This window comes from Pezoporus occidentalis, unplaced genomic scaffold, assembly GCF_034315485.1.
Source record: "Pezoporus occidentalis ecotype Australia unplaced genomic scaffold, CSIRO_AGI_Poc_V1 ctg63, whole genome shotgun sequence".
Classification (NCBI taxonomy): Eukaryota; Metazoa; Chordata; class Aves; order Psittaciformes; family Psittacidae; genus Pezoporus; species Pezoporus occidentalis.
In genome coordinates this window covers 5828105-5839823 of record NW_026915977.1, presented here as the reverse complement: position 1 = coordinate 5839823, position 11719 = coordinate 5828105, and the positions used below count along the sequence as shown (strand labels likewise).

At 40.1% G+C, this 11719-nt stretch overlaps 1 long non-coding RNA gene across 1 annotated transcript; it reads right to left on the bottom strand.

Annotated features, from left to right (window-relative positions):
- Nucleotides 1–840: 840 nt before the first annotated feature.
- Nucleotides 841–11424, bottom strand: LOC134174874 (uncharacterized). Its single transcript, XR_009968818.1, has 2 exons — nucleotides 9899–11424; nucleotides 841–1432 (listed from the first exon to the last, which is right to left on the bottom strand). It is a non-coding gene; the product is annotated as an uncharacterized LOC134174874 (long non-coding RNA).
- Nucleotides 11425–11719: the final 295 nt, after the last annotated feature.

The following is an 11719-nucleotide window of genomic DNA, read 5'->3' as shown; positions in this document are numbered from 1 at the left end:
CAGACTTGCTGTATTAACCTGCTTCACAGCCTGAACAATCAAACTAAGCAGCTCAGCACTAACACCAATATTTTGGCAGTTCTTTTCTTCCGCTATTTCCAATAGAGGATGCCAGTGAAGAATAACTGGCTGAGAGTGTGAAAGTGGGCAGTATTTTGCCCACAAAAAAAAGAACATTTGCAAAATGACAGCTTGCTGTCCATGGAAGAGGAAGGAAAAAGAACAGCTAAATAAAAACAGACGTCATGAAAGCTAAAGACTTAAGCAATTAATAGTTAAGATCTCATAGGAAGGAAGTCTAAAGAAAGGACTTAAGAAAAGGAACAGTGCTTTAGGAAAATAATTCAAAGGGCTCATTTATCCCAATTATGAGTAAAATAGAAATAGTAGTAAGGTTAGCTTGATAGCGGTGGAGCCAAAGAAATACAGCTTGATCAGTGTAATTAACTTGCATCCCTGAAAAGCTCCTGGGACAAATAATCTCACAAACTATTATTAGCAACCAAATGATAACCAGGGAATGACAGCAGTCAACATGGATCTGTCAAAAATAAATGACACCAGATAACTTGATTTTCCCCTCCATTAAGGAGCAGGCGTTGTGGATAACACAGAGCCTGTTGCCAGTTTAATATGGTTTTGACACTTTCATGACATTTTCATTTAAAAGTTAGAAATATGGTCTGGATAAATGCATTGTGAGGTCTATACAGAACTGACTGCATAGCAAGTAGTAGTTCACTGTCAAAAGGAAAGAATATATTGCTGGGTTCCTGCAGCCTGTCTTTAGTCTGGGTCTTTTTGTTATTAACAATATAAATAATGGAACAGAGGACATACTTATTAATTTTGCAGGTGATACGAAGCTGAGTGGGATGTATTTAAATTTTAAAATAGTCTTTTAAAAAACTGAAGAATATGTTCAGCAAGATGGAACATAGTTGAACACGTTATACTGTGGTAAGCCACCTGGTGTAAATCATCACTGCCTTTCCTCTTCCCCTTGCTACTCCTTTCCTCTCCCACTGCCTTCTGCCAGCATAAACTCTTCTGGGGCTCTGTGGTTGACTGTATGAGGAAGATGATTAACATACAGTTGTAATTCCAGAGGTAGCTGCAACCTGGAGCACTTTGCTGATCAATTCGATCCTGTTTTGGGTCATGGTGAGGGATGAGGTGACCTGCTGATTAATTGTTTTGCTGTGATTTTCCACTCATTAGAATGAAGGAGCATAGCTGATATAAACTGGACATCCTGGTGCGACTGATATTTCTTTGGAACAGCACAATGTTGTTAATTCATATTCAGGTTGAGATTCACTATAAATCCAAGAGATCTGGTTCTCTGATCTTGATCTGCTGGGTGTCTTAGGCACAGTTCCTCCATTCTCTGTTCCAGTTTCTTCCTCTTCTTTGAAAAGTACTCTGTAATCTGTGAATGAGAATTTAGTGTTTTTGACTGAACACAAAGCCATTGCTCTTTTCTGTTTGTTAACCATTTCCTCTTATCCTTTCACTAAGTAATTTAGGCTCTAAGACCCATTGTAAACAAATATATCTCCTATGTCAATAGAAATAGTTCCCTAAAAGCAATAAATTCCTGTAACTAAAATGCTTGCACAAAAGCCTCAGGCTTGTTCTTGTATCTAACATGAGATTTATTTTTCTGTCTGTGGCTTCTGGAAATACAAAATGTAAAAAAAAAGTGAAACTAATGTTAATCTGTGAAGAAATGCCAGGGCCTTGAGTGTGCCAGTAGGCCTTAACCACCCGAGCAGCCTTGTGTGGGGCTCCTACTCACAGCCCATCTGCCTGGGAGCTCCATGGCTCTGGACCAGTTCTCACCCAAGCCTTGACACAACTGGAGCCATAAAGCCAGACTGGCACACTCACGGCCCTGCCATTTCTTCATGGGTTAACACTGAATTTCACCTTTTTACATATATAGGAAACAGTCTTCCAACAGGGTGGCTAAGAAATGCTGTTGAGCATAACTAAAGAAGACTTGAAAAGAGAACATGAAAATTTGCCGTTTTGCTGCTCTTGAACATGACTGGAGGAATTCCACTGCAACAGGTAACTCCAGGTTCCGACTGGTGGCTATTATTAGCAAAGACTGCCTGAAGTGATTCAGATTATCACAAAAGCTGCAACTACACGTGCTGTAGGTGTGAGCACACCCTTGTGGCTAATACATAATGACTCAAACTTGCCCAACCTTAAGGTGAATCTAACCTACAGTCAACACCCCAGCCTAGGGAATGTCTAACACTAGCCACATGGACATATGTGATTCCAGCTTCTCAACATGACTGGCTTTGGTTAAGTGCTGATCACTTGTTTTGTTTTATTGAGCATGAACATGGGAAATCATGAGGTTTGAGTTCCATTTTTAAACAATCTTCTTGTACTTCAGTGACAGTGCAGGAGAACATTAAAAGTAGTCTTCAAAACTGTTTAGGTTAGGAAAAACATCTAATCCTCAATATTTCCTTCACTGGTAGTTTTGATAAAGGTAACATGCTCAAAAGGAGCAGGAATGAGAAGAAATACCAGTGCTCTCCCTCCTAGGGCACAAGAAGATGCCTCCCAGCCAATCAGCAAGGTGGTATCTCTCTTCTTGCCTGCTGATATCAACAAGTGAAATAATCAAGAGCTAGTGGTTATATTGTCATTGATCCCTAGAGCAAATGTGTCTCTCCCCCCAAAAGAAGATAGATATTATTATTATTAGATATTATATTATTATTAGGTTGGAACTAGATGATCTTAAGGTCCTTTCCAACTCTATCTATTCTATGATTCCGTTATACTTTTTCATGTTGAATTACCACCAGTTCATATTTTGAAAACTATATTTGCTTATTTGTTTTTTCCTTGCTACAAATCTCTGTTCACAGAGATTCTTCCATCGGTTGTTCTGACTCCCTTCTGTTTAGTCAGATGTTCACATGTATTTTTATTAATTTAAAGAAAGCCTGTGGTAGTGTAATTGCTGATTTCCTCTCAAGGAATTTTCTTGAGAGCAAGATGAAAAGCTGTTGCATTTGTCATATCTCTCCCTGTCAGATAATTTTGCTAGAACATACACTAGACAATACTGGAAAAAAAGGTAAACATCAGTGTGAAGCATTCAAACTAGAAGCTTTAAAAGCATCTCACCCTTTCATGGGTTTTAATCTGATGGACTGAAAAATAATTATATAAAGAACCAACAGAAACTTGTTAGGTGACAACTGTGTGAACCAGCTTGTTGTTGAATCACATTTCTGTCATGTTTGCAGTATTTGACTTATTTTTCCCTTACATAAGAAGCTGCAGTATTAATAGACACAAAACAGTTGGGTGTAAAACCAGGGAGAAATAAATATCATGAATGTGTGAGTTTTGCTTTGAGAGAAAGAAATCATTGTCAACAGCTCATCTGCATATCAGTTAATTAGCTTCAACCCATGTTGAAGTTAATAGGCCAAGCAGGACTGTCAGTAACTGTAACACAGGTTGAGGATGCATCTAAGAAATGGTGATGTGTTTCATTTTAGGTTCATATGTTAGATGAGTAAAGGCATTCTCTGAGGTTATTTGGAGCTTGGGGAAAAATATTTTTGTTGAGATTAGTGTAAGAAAAAAGGATCTGCTATAAAACACTTAAAATATGTCCTTCAGAAAATGAAAGTGCCCATCCAGATGTTATTTATGTGTTGCTCTTAAGCTTGAAGTATCTTGAGAATTAACAGAAAGATAACTGCTCTTTTCATACATTGGTAACTAAACGTTAGTTTGAAGTGCTCAGTGATGTTCATTCCCTTTTGTGTTTGCATCCTCTATTGTTTAGCCCTCTTTCAGTTTTCAAGGCATTTGCTTTGTTTCATGTCCAGCACTAGGACCATAATATTGCAAAGTCTAATGAAAAGCATTTCACAAAGAACCACCCAAAGTTTTTTTTCTTGGAAGCTCAGCCTGAACAGCACTTTTCCCACTGTTGCCTTCCAAGCCAAAATACTATATTAATAAAATGCACATTTGTAGATGCTTACATGCACAATGCAATAAATCTCCTAACAACACTTGGCTAGTCTTTCATTGAACCACATCCAAGTGGGAAGTGATCCCTGAAGTATCTATGGCTAGACTGTAAAATACTTCTCATGCTGATGTCTCAGAAAAATCAGTGAAGTCAATGAATGAAATCACTGATGAATTTGCCATTATTAGTTTTACAAGAATTGTTAGCGTGGTTCATGTTTGTTAGAGGCAATTTTAGCTATGATTGCTATACGTAGGAGGTGTGTGATTCTATAAATCTACACAGATATGCAAGGAGAAGAATCTGTGCTTCCTGTTTTTGTTCTATTTTGCTGTAGTTTATTGGGCACATTGACATCCATGAAGACTTACCAAAAACCCTGTTAAGACTCCGTTTGGTTTTAAAAACTGAAATCTAACTTCTGATTATAATACATGGTCTTTACTTATAAATCTCAGCCTGAGAGGTTCTGAACACTGGTGTCTTCCCTAAACTTCTGTGTGGAATTTGCCTTTATTATTACTACCACAGTGATGCTGGGTGTTCAAAATCAGGGGATTGCTATTTTTAGCATAATGTAAACCAAATGTAATTCTGGTCTCAGAAACAAAACAAAAGGCAGGAAGGAGAACTCTAACGTGATGTAATCTCTGGTTAAATAAGTTGTATGAAATTTGTACAATTCCATTCTATCATGGAATAGTATGTGATCAGGTCTATTACATCATATTGTGTTGTCACTGTGTATTTTTATGTCTTGTGATGCTCAGGGAAGGAGGCATGCAATACCTCAGCTTTTACAAGGATGCCTGATTAGGCACTGTACATATTTAGCAAAGCTTTCTGAGCCATCCGTGGGTTCTGTTAGACCTTCCTGTCATTTATTAGCTTACATAGGTATCAGTCACACATTTTAACAATTCTGCTGAATATAATACATAAAAATAGGTGCTGTAAAATACCAAAAGGCAGCTCTTATACCCTTGTTGTTAGGAGAAGGGGGAAAAAAACGCCTGTTTCATTCAGAAGAGAGGAGTGCGAGTATGTAAGAACAACTCTACAGAACTCTACAGACACCAAGACACACAAGGCATGAACTGCAGGAGGGGAGGAGATGCTCCAGGTATTGGCGCAGAGATTACGTGCAGCCCATGCAGAGACATATCTCTGGAGTTCATTTTAAGAAGTTACTGAGGAAAAATGGGTATACTCACATGTTTTCTGTGCGAGTTCGTGCATTTCATGAAGTGTGGGAGCCTCACGCAAGACAGAGGTCACGTTTAAGTTGTTACTGGAAGGTTTAGTTAACCGCGTTGTTAAAGCCACTGCATGGAATAACGAGCCCTCTAGTGGTTGTTCACCTCCCAAATTCTCACTCTAATGCTCCATTAACGAATACCTTTCTTTTCCAGTAGCAGCACAATTTGTGCTGTTTTACCTCTTGGGGATGTTGTTAACACTACTTTTCTACACATAGGAAATGAAATAGTAAGAATTGATCTAGTTCTGTTGTAATGATATATGACACACCTGCATGATACATGAGACTCTTCTATATGGGAGTTTTACTTTAAAGACCAAGACTGCATGCCTGTGTCTGCATGAGGTATGATGACAGGGCTTCTGCTCACTGAAGGTTTGGCAGGTACCTAGGTTGAATACCTCATACATCAATAGAACATAGAATGTATGGAAAAGGTGCCAAAAGAAGGCAGGAATTGTGTTCTCTCCTGTTTGAGTTGGAAGAGGGAAATAGGCTTTACAGTCCTCTAATGAGCTGGGGTGGGAAGGAACCAGCTCTGAGCTGCAGCAGTCACCAGACTGAATTGTAGTGATAAATAACTTCAGTTTTCCTGAAATGCATTTTTTGTAATGAGTTGATGTATGAGGGTTGGTTTGGTTTGGTTTTGTTGCTTAAGCCAATGTAATGCACAGTGTTTGAAGGAAATAAATATGCATCTTATGCAGATTTCATCTCTGCTCATGTTCTTACCTCAGGATTCAGATGAATCCTGTAGTCGACAGCTCCTTTATTGCTGTTGCAGCATTTGGATGCTGACTGAGAGCTTTCAGTCACAGAACAGGGGAGGCAAAGGATTTTTTCAGGTCTGTGATTTCCAGATAGCTCAGCCACTTTTAATCTCTTTCATAAGTCTTAGACATATTTACCACAGAGCTCTCTAAATTTACCAGGTTTATGTACATGTGAGCATTTTAACAGCTTGGCTGGTGGTTCGCATCATGCTTCAGAGGGAGCTGCTTTTTGTTTACCCCCTGGCTGGTTGCTGGGAAGCGTTTTTCCACAGTCTCAGCCTTCACACAGTCTTTTCCTGCCTGGACAGGGGGTCATGGCTGTGGGCCTCAGCACAGGTCATTTACCAGCAGACCACGTGGGACTCGGGAACAGATTTTTTCCATTGAGAAACTGTGACTTATGTTGAAAAGAGGTACCCAAATAATTTACTTAAAGCCTTCTTTACTACAAACAGAGAGAAGGGGTAAGCAGAAACTGTAGGGTGGATGCACAGCCCAAGTGAGAGGCCACATCTCTGGAAACGTAAAATGGAAAACTTTCCCCAGTGAAGAGGAAAGGTGGCTCAGCAGGTGGCAGCACACGGCCTGCTTGGGCTTAGCCTGGCTTCCACCTCTAGGGAAAAGCTAGGCATCCGGTCCTGTCCGGGTTCCTGCTTTTAAACAGATCCCCTTTCCTTCCTTTGAAGCAGGAGGTGTTTAGCAACGCAATGGAAAGTATCAGTGCCATTGGTCACTGCCATACGACAAACACAGAGTGGTTTGGGGGAAGATCATTTGGAGAAAAAACAGTAAAGGATGGAAGCAGCACAGCTCACTAGCAGTTAACTTGGGCTAGAGCTTGCTGCATAGATACAAGTGTCAGTAGAATGTCAAAGTAAACAGTAAATCTCATTCTTGATAATCCTGTTGAGTTCTGCTACACAGACACCTAGCTGTGCCTGCCTATTAGGGGAAGCAAAGGCTTCCATGATGGGGTTTTGGATGTTGAATGGCCTGAGCAATCTGAACTACTTTGGCTACACCATGAGGAGTAGAGTGCAGTGGTCTAATGCCTCTAGAACAGGGGATTTTTGAATTCTAAATCGGATTCTAAAACGTAATTCCCAGGCGCTTCTTTCCTCTCCTCCCTGATCCTTAAAGGGGTGGGTATTAGGGGAAGGGTGAGGGTTCACAGGTTCTTTGTAAATGGGGTACTTTGCTTTGAAATACCTTGAACGAGATTTCTCAGCAAGTAACTCACCAGCTGCAGCATCGCACCCATTCTGCCTCCAGACAGGCCTAAAAACCTCGATGTTGTCATTGCATATTGCACATCCCCGTTCAGTTTCCTCACCTAGCCCATGGGGAAAGAAAGCAGGAATCCTTCTGGGAATATGCTGATCGTGAGATGAAAACTTGGCAGCATTTATTTATGATTACTTTGAGTTAGTGGCAGGTATTTTAATCTCACTCTGTTGAAACCATTGATTTGTTCATTTGCCTGAATTGCACATTTCGTTATTTGGCTAAAGTATCAACTAACACCCAGGGGAATGTCTTAGAGCTACAGACGGGGGAGATTATTGGGCTTAATTGGTATTACTGCTGTAGAGCTCCCGTGGTGCCAGAATAGGGCTTGCTTACTTTAAACTTTTAAATCCAGTATTAAGAGGAATTGCCATCAAGTTACACCATAGAAAAATAATTAGTCCAAAGTTAAACCCTGTGTCGTAGTCTAAAACTCTTTAAGCCTCCTGTTCATCACAAATCCTCTACCATTTCTCCTGAACTCCCTTATGTTTGTGCCAACACTTTTTGGAGCATGCGGGCCAGGCTTGTGCCCCGTGTAGTTCCAGAGAAGCCAGTAGGGTCAGAATATTAGAAGATACTGTAGGTGGATTTTGGCAATCCAAAATGCTTGATCAATAGTACTTAAGACAAAAAGCCACAGTGCTGTTTGTAGCCTTGATAATCAGGAGATAAGCAAGACAAAGTTTGTGAAGAGAAACGTCTCTTGTTAGGCCCGGTGCTGTAGTTGGAGGAAGTCATGAAAATAATGTTCTAAAGCTTGGTAAGAGATGGAATTGCTCAGGCTGTTTGTCTGGTGAATATAATGCACCTTTTGTTACCCTGCCTATTTTTGCACTACCTTCTCATTTTCTCAAGCTGCTACAAGGCTGTTATCTGAAGATGCTTCTATTGTATATTAATGAAGAAGTTAAATTATCTAGGCAGCACAGGCTAAAGCTGAAACTCCGCAGCATCATGTTTCTTAACTATCATTGTCCAGTAAGAAAATAGGTCTGTAAGTGATACTATTCATCTGAATGAGAGGAAACTGTGACTGGTGTTTGTCAGCTGTGTGTAACACTGATACCTGAACTGGCCTTGGAGCCAGGTACCATCACAGATAATGTGGTGGTGTCTGCTTTCGGGCAGGTTTGAATCCTGAGGACTAGACCAGCAGGAGCAGAGAACACCTCAGAGTGCAGCCATTGCCTGCCCCAACACCAGTGTCTGCAAATAGTCAGAACTAAGTTTCATTCACAAGCATTTACTTCTCCTGTAACTGCTACAACAGTAACATTTATTTTTTGCCAACAATTTGCATATCCAGTGTCATGTGAATAAATTACAGAATCAATGACAGGAAACGACTTATAACAGAACTACCGACAGAAATGAAAGCAGAGTCATAGAAATATTGTGTAAATGAAGCATGTTCTATTAATAATTCTTGCATACATGACGTTGATAGAACCCCCAAGGAACAACATATACGAGTAGGTAGCAGCTACTGATAGGACAAACTGATTGTGTAAGTGGAATTCTCTTCTGTTTCAGCAGCGAAAGGGAAGTCAATGTTACAAGTGTGAGCATTTAAAACTGTCACAGTTTTGTTAACTGCCACAGTTGTAAAGATTGAAACTGACCTGGTCTCTTCACTAAAAGTGCTTTCACCTTCACATCGGAGTGCTGAGTCAAATCCTTGATCTCATGGGAAGTACTTTTTGAGGTAAGAATCCAAACAGCTTTCTGAAAGACACTTCTCATCTTTGTGTTCCAATTCCCTTTTTGTCATGGAGAGACATTTTCTGTATCACAAATGGTTATGAATGGAAACAGATTAATTTAGACCCAAAGATGTTGACAATGAAGTTACTATGCAAAGGAAATGTTGATGTGTTAGCTGAAAAATGCTACTGAGATCCTAGGAAATTCTTACTCCGGCATCTTTGTCCATGTCAGCAAGAGCCTGTATAGACATACGTAGATGGGAAAGATAAAAGTGTACATGGGGAACGTTTCGTGGGTGATTTCTAAAGGGTCTGAAAGAGGTGACCAAGGAATTAAAAACACACATTTATTACACTGTTCTGTGTAACAGGTGAAACTGCTGAGGGGGTCTATACCACCGCTGCAAACTGTCCATACATAACATTTTAAAAGGCTCTTCTCCTGGAATTTGTGCTCTTTTTTCAATAGGCCACAGTGCTATGGAAGTGATTCTGTTAGACTGATGGGAAAGAATCCAGTGATCAGTCAGCCTCTGGAGAAAGAGGTTGTGCTAGAAAAGACAAGATAACAACTGAAACTTCTGCTGCAAAGACAGAATTAAAGTAACATACTGTGAATTCCAGCAAACCCTGACATTCTGACAAGCTGGGTAAATGAGATTCTCATTGGTGCTCCATCTCATAAATCATGTCAGGAAGGATGGAAGCTGCAAGACTGTCTTGTAAGGACTCCCTTACAAGTTCAGGAGCAAGCTGAAGCAGAGCTGCTGGAGCATGTCAGGGCAGACTGGCAGCTTGCTGTAATGTGGAATACTTTAAGACTGGAAGACTACCTACTCACGTTAAAGCATATAAAATACTTCTGTCCTTGGGCTGGAGTTCTGTGTTGAGGCTCCATAATTTTGCCTTCTGGACCCAACGGTCTCTGAAACAAAAAGAGAGTGTATTTGATAAAACTAGGATCAGTTTGTACCGATTCTTACAGAGATCTATAATCATAGAAACAGATGTTCTAAGGGTCATTTACAGTTTATTTAAAGAAATCCCATGAGGCAGTTCAAAATAATAAGACTTTCTAAGACTTGCATAAATAGATTGCCAATTTATCAGCAAATAATTATCAGAAATTTCTTAGATGTGATTTTACACGAGTAAGTACAGAAAAGAGCTCACAGTCTGTCAGTGCTAAGAACTAATAGTTGATTTATGGTTTTTGCTCTAAGGAATGAAACAAGGAAACACATCATTTAATCTTTGTGCAATAGGTAAATTTTTCCATAGGAAGCCAGTTACTCTAACATGAGTAAGTATTCCTTCATGCTCCAGAACATGTTTTGGACCAACATTGTGTCTGTCCTTCATGCAAATCTCCTGATGCATATCTGCCTCCAAAACTTACAGGAATGACTACAAACAGAGAAGCAATAAGTTGAGGCATTCTAATCTTACCAACATTACTTCTCACATTACAAAGACAGGAGTACATGCACATGCAGCTGCTGCCTGGGAGCACAATGTGTACGGGAGCACAGCAGAGGATGTTGTATATACTTGCCTGTTCCACATTCCTCAGGGATGGACTCCAAGTGACAGCCAGCCCACAGACATACATGTGTTATTTTTCTAATCATAGCTTCATAAAGATTGACCTGAGATAACAAACTGGAACAAAGGTAACACAAACAAGTTATTTATTGTAGGTTTTGCTATCTGCGTTCTAAATAAAAGAGAATTAATTGTGGAAAAAATGATCAGCCAGAAAGCTGGCCTTGCTGTTTCTGTCAGGACAATCCTCAGCCATGGCATATGTAAATAGAAAGACCATTGAGGTCAAGGTCCTCACTGCATTTTAGTCTTCACTCTAATGATTTCCCCAAATTGTTTCAGAGCTCTGGACTCTGCACAGATCTGAGCAGGTGATGAGTGTGATGTTTTTACAGAACGCAAGTGTTATGCCTGCAAGCAGGTCCGTGTTTCTCTTCCATGTGTGGAACACGGCTTAAAACAAAGATTCAATTACATGATGCAAGTCTCTGTTCAGCGCTCGCAAGCTGCTGTGCATTTTTCTACATGACAGCTCAGAATGAGAAGTCATGTTTGTGTAGATCAGGGCAACAACCTTCATTAAAGGTGTTTGTTCAGAAGGCCTATCAAAAGTAGCCTGTGCTTTCTCCCTGCATCTTCCCCCCAAAGGCCCAGTGCGTTGCTGTAGATGCTGGATGTGAGAAAAGACTGTTTTATCCTGTATGTAAAATACAGGTTATAAACAGGTTTGCAGACAATTTTCCAATGTGGTTTCATGTAGAAGAGTAAGGAGGAAATGAATGAGCTTGAACATCAAAGAACCTACAAATTTGTATATCTGGAAGTAGGTCCCTTCCCTTAAAACCTTGCCCTTTATTCAACTGCCCTCCCCTCAATTCCCCCCCCCCCCCCACCTCCCCCCACTTGAAATTCCTCCTTGAAATGCACTTCTTTAGAGAGTTCAATAATCCTTTGTGTCACCAAATGTGTATGTCTGACTGTTAGGTTGGGTTTATTGCATTTCCTTTTAAAACACGAGAGTCAGTTTAAAAGGATCTAGAGTGAACAAAAGTGCATTACTCCTGATGAGCAGAGTTAAGGAATGAGGAGGTGTAAGATGCGTCAGCTTTTTTGTTAT